The following is a 6,000-nucleotide window of genomic DNA, read 5'->3' as shown; positions in this document are numbered from 1 at the left end:
CTTCATGCAACTTTGAATTTTGAAGAGAAAAGTTCTATGTTCTTCACACCATAAACCTTCTAATCTGAAAAATTCCCTTGAATTTGTTCATTAATTTGGATGCCACAATCTATTCTAAGGCCATAATAGCAAGAAAAACTCTTGTGGTTGTTCAAGAGTAGTTCGTGATAAGAATCTTTCGAGAAATTGCATCAATGGGAGGTTCTACAAAGGTTATTTTCTGAAACCCTAGTTTTTTATATATATATGCATGCTTGTTTCTTAAAATTAATGAAATCAGAGTGCTTAAGATCCTAATTGCTTCTGCATGTTAATTGTTAACACCTTTAAATGGTATCAAAGCATGTTTTATGCACCCAATTTACATTAATTTTAGTTTGATGTGTGTTTTTCATGAGATGCTTGAAATAGATCCTAATATGGATATATTATGGGTTTGGCATCTAGATTTACCTTCAATTATATTGTAATTATTGTAATTAGCTCCTTGTTTATGGGTCTTGTTGTGTGAAGAAGGGTATGTAAATTTGCTAAAGTCATTAGAGTTTAAATTAGGCTAGAATTTGGAGAAAAATGGAGCAAAGTGCAGCTAAAACAGAAGCTAGAAATAGGGACCCAAGGCCGATACTATACGCCATACATTATGACATATATAAAATTAAAAAATAAATAATATATCAAATGCATAATTTAAAAATATTATTGGACTAGGATTGGACTCTTAAACTATTAATTAAATTAATATAACAATTATATTAATTTAATTAATTAAAATAACTAACTGTTACATAATAAATGGTCAACCGGTTCAAAACAAGCGAACCGGCTCTTGAAGTGCACAAACCGGACAGCCCAGCACCTGAACTGGCCACGAACTGCTCAAACCAAGCAAACTGACATGACCAACCGAGGCACGAACCGAACCGCATATGAACCGATTTGTTCTTTCCGTCCTGAAGCATTGCAACGTTGTGGCCTAGCATTGCAACACTACAGATAGAACATGTCACTCGCCTAATCGCAGCATTGCAATGCTAGGGCACAATGTTGCAACACTACTGTACAATAGCCACTGTATAGTTGAAATCTCTTTCAAAATTCCTCCGTTTTTTTGCCTCATTTTCTCCAAAATTCTACCAGAACATTCACGAATGGCTCAACATAGAATAAATATAGACTCTATCGCAATAATTATGCCTAAAACACGGGCTCTTACAAATCATTTTTGTAAAAATTAAAAGTTGTAAAACAAGATCCAATCCTAAAATTATCCAAAAACTGTAAACTATTCAAACATTTTATACATTCATCACATGAAATCACATAATGCAAAACCCACCATGAATTTGTAAACTTAGTTTTGGAAAATTGAAAAAATTGGGACTAAACCACCGCTTTGATACCAATTGAAGGAACCGATGAAGATCCAATGCGGAAGCGAGGATTGGTCCCAAAAATTATTTTCACATAATACAAAATTTTACAGAAACAACATTATGCATAAACACACTAAATTAATTTTACAGCATGCAATATGTTGAATGAGAAATTTTGGACCAATCACAAGTTGTCATGTCATTTACTAAATTAATAACAAAATTCCAAATCATTAAATTTGGGCTCAATTAGCAGTTGCTGAATTGAAGTTTAAGACAAATTTTGATGACACCACGTGGTTTTATCATGACCGCTGAATCATATAAGATTAATTTGGCCCAATTTGATATTATTATTTGGGTCAAAGTCCAACTAAGCCCAAAAATATGTTGAATTTGACCCAAACGTCACATCCGGACTAAATCTGATTAAATGGGCCCAAAGGCCAGACCCGTGAATCAACTAAGCCCAAATCCAACTAATTAGGCCCAAAGGCCAGACCCATGGATCAACCAAGCCCAAGCCCACATGTGAACTCTATAAATAGAGAAGCTCTCCTCATTTGGAGAGGTTAGCAATTCTATACTCTAGAGAGCTTAGAGGTAATTTCTACAATCAGAAGACTCTTTGACTCCTGAATCTGACCACGCTTGAAGACTGAAGTTCTTTGAAGACACAAGCATTCTGAAGGCTGAAAAAGATACTAGCATTTTGAACACGCTTGAAGACTGAAGTCCTTTGAAGATACAAGCATTTTTTCAAGACTCGAAGCTCAAGAACATCCACATGCCCCACTTCTATACATCAAGCGTACACATTCAACTGAGAGAGAATCAGAGGATCAAGCACTAGAGATCGAACCACATCGCATCAAATTAACATCAACATCAACACCAACTTAAGTTCAATCCACGAAACAAGTTTCTCCGGAAGCCTCGTGTAAACACTAATCCTCCAAGAAGATCAACAAGCCCAAAGGCCGATCATCCAAGAAGATCGACAAGCCCGAAGGCCGATCATCCAAGAAGATCAACAAGCCCAAAGGCCGATCATCAAAGAAGATCAACAAGCCCAAAGGTCGATCGTCCAAGAAAATCAACAAGCCCAAAGGCCGATCGTCCAAGAAGATCATCCAGCCCAAAAGTCGATCATCCAAGAAGATCAATAAGCTCAAAGGCTAATCATCCAAGAAGATCAACAAGCCCAAAGGCCGATTACCCAAGGAGATCAACAAGCCCAAATGTTGATGGTTCAAAAAGATCAACCAGCTTAAAGATTATAATTTATTTTGAAAGCTTATGCGTTATTTTATGATGTAGAATTATGGATGAAATGAGATGATGAAAATGCGTTGAGCACTCAAGTTTTCTCAGTGGAATCCAAGTGTAAACCCAACTGAGTTTCCTGGTAAGTCCAGGGTCGAACTCAGGGACTTGGAAAAACAGGTTGCGGTGGTAATTTTTAGGAAAAACTTGCGGTAACCGGTAACTCAAATAGTTGTTAATTTTTTTTTTTTTGTTGCGGTAATGAAATAAATAAATGCGGTGGATTTGAGAAAAGTTTGATTGTGTGATAGATGCACTGAGTATGCGGATGAACGGGTTGAGAAGGTCTTTTGCTAGCGTTACTTGGGAATGCATCAGATTATGCGATCATACTACACCCATGCACAGCAAGTCATTTTCCAATGCAAATGCGATGCTCCTAAGTCTAGGACGCATGTGTTAAATGCAAAAGTGTCCATAGAGCTTATTCCTAAGTCTCTCTCTTTTCCTATGCGACGATGCAAGATGCACAAAGGCAAGGTGACCACATCAATCATATCCTATCTCTAGAAAGCATGCGATGCGTTAATAGCAAACAATGCTTATTCCTAAGCTCCTATCTCTTGATTATGCATTCTAATCTGACTCTCCCGAGCATAGATTCTAACCTGACTTTTCCAAGCCTAGATCCTGTCCTTATACTACCCTCCCAAGTATCTCTAATGGACGAATGAAGCATATATAATACAAGATGATCACATAGAATGAATATCCTTAGTTAAGCTAGCTAAGTGCTTCTCAATCCATTTAACAGATTTAGCTACTCATGCGTAAATAGCAGAGAGTGAACAGATATAGAGAAGTAAATTCCATTTTTATAAATGAGTTTGAATACAAAATAGCAATGGAAGATAAAGGTAGAGAGCCTGGTAGCAATCCCTTGCTGATCGAGGCTTTTACACTGGAAATCTCTATTCGATTCAAAAGATATTCATGCTTCCGCAGAAGCGGGCCCTTTCTCTGATCTTGAAGCTTCCAACGCTCTCCCAAGCTCACTAAAATGATCTATCAACACAACCTCCTTCTCTCGCTTCCGCCTTAAGGTAAAATAAAATCTAAGAACATGGCTAAACTATGAACAGAACTTGTGAACTCGTGAGCAGCTGAACCCCTTTGTTGAAGGATGCCTTTGGTATTTATAGAGCTTCAGGTTGAAGGACGGCTTCTCTCTTATGATTGCACAGATGGGATGGCTTTAATTCCCTGACTGATGCGTCGAATATTTGTCACCGAAAAGCTGAATGTACTCATTATCATTAACGGCTGTCAACTTAATTCAGATTCGACCGTCATCAGTTTTCTATCCCATCATGATTAATTATGCCTTTCACCCAGATGTGCCCACCAAGTTCCGCTGGCTCTATGCGGTAATCCTTCTTGAGCAAATGTTTGCGAACACAAATCACCGTAAAGTCTTGCGGTAATGCTGCGCTCGTCCGTTGATTTCTTGTTATCACTCTTTTCACCTTGCGTCAACCCATATTCTGCATAAAAATACAAAAATCAACTGTTTCTATGCGATGCACGCATGCAACCGCAATGTTATGAATTTAATACTTTTTGGATGCAATCTAACATATTTTATCAACACAAGCTAGCATTGTTTAAGAACTTAGCATTGTAATAACGTGCATTTCTGCCCATTATCAAAAGCATCAAAATACTATGTATTAGAGATTGTATTCACTTTCCACAAAATTAATACAAATACAAAGTTCAAGTTCCACGAAATAAATTTCTCTTGAAATCTCGTGCGAACAAAATAATAAAGAGGAAAAGGGAGAAAAATGATACCTTTGAAGAATAACCTTCTTCACGTATTTCCTCTTCTCCAAAATGGAAATGAATTGTAACGATCTTGAAACCCTAATGGCACCACCAATTAGAGCCTTCTATATTCTATAGAATGAGAATCACAGGAGTTTGTGGACTCTATGATTTTCGGAAAGGGAAAGAGATGGAGAGGAAATTTGAGAGAAGAGGATTACAGGAGAAAATTTTTTTTGCAGAGTTCTTTTTCAGAGAGACTACTTCTTTAGTTTTCTGTAAAACACAAAAAAGAAGAAGAAAACTCAAAAAATAACAATTCCCCACTCACTACGTGAGTTGAGAGACTTAAGGGGATGGAAGTTATTTCCCTCCCTTTAAATTTAAAATTAAAAATTAATATAAAAATAAATTAATTTTAATTTGAAATAAGTAAACTATATATATATATATATATATAATAACTAACTTATTTTATATATATATATATATCACATATAACACATAATCTATAGTTTACTGTTGTATCATATGCAATATAACCTATAGTTTTTTATTCTTTCATCATTGGTATTTAATATAAATCTCATTTATGTTAAATTCAATTATATGAATCTAATTCATATAATTAATATTTGAATAATATTCAAATATTTATTTCCTCGCAAATAAACTTTATATTATAATTGTTAGGATCTACTAGCATGCAATGGAAGAAAACGGAATCAATAAGCACTCTAACTACAATTAATTTGAGTTCTAAAAGTATGCTTAAACAGAAACTTCAAAAGAGTGTTTCTAAACTACATACCTTTCTTGAATTCTCCCAATTCCAAGCTGCTCTTTACGTGATTCCAACTCCAATTCAAAGTGAACTACTAAGAGATCTTCTCTACTATTCTCAGCCTTGAATTTGAGTGGTAGAACTCAAAAATGGAGTGAATTTGTGAAGGGAATTGGATGGGTTTTCAGATGAAGATGAAAGTTGTAACAGAAACCATTTCCAGCAACCTTAACTTCTCTAGCAAAAAATGGAGAGCTTTTTATCAACTTTTTTTCATGCAAGCATTGATGGACAATCTGAATGCCATCACTAAATTTGATTGTTCAAGTGCATAGGTGGTCTGATTAGGAGGAAATAGCCTCTCCAAAATGATTTTGTGGGAAAATCCCACTAAACCATAAATTTCCAATTTTGTTTTTCAAAATCAAATTTTAATTAATTCCAAAATTAACTAAAATTTAATTTAATTAATTCATAATTAATTAAATTTAAAACATCAAAATTCAATTTCTCAAATTGAATTGGAATTGAAAATTAATTAAATAACAATTTATATCAAATATTAAGTTAATCACACACCTAATTTTAAACATGAATCGGATTCATGTAATTAATATTAAATCAATATTTAAATATCATAAACCCTCCAACTCTGTTTAATTTCGACAAATTAAATATTTAATTATATCAAATATAATTATACATATCCTAATTTGAATTTGAACTTTTTCAAATTCAAACCCTAAT

Source organism: Benincasa hispida, chromosome 10 (assembly GCF_027475165.1).
Source record: "Benincasa hispida cultivar pf3 chromosome 10, pf3_genome.v1.1, whole genome shotgun sequence".
Lineage (NCBI taxonomy): Eukaryota > Viridiplantae > Streptophyta > Magnoliopsida > Cucurbitales > Cucurbitaceae > Benincasa > Benincasa hispida.
This window is presented reverse-complemented; position numbering follows the sequence as displayed.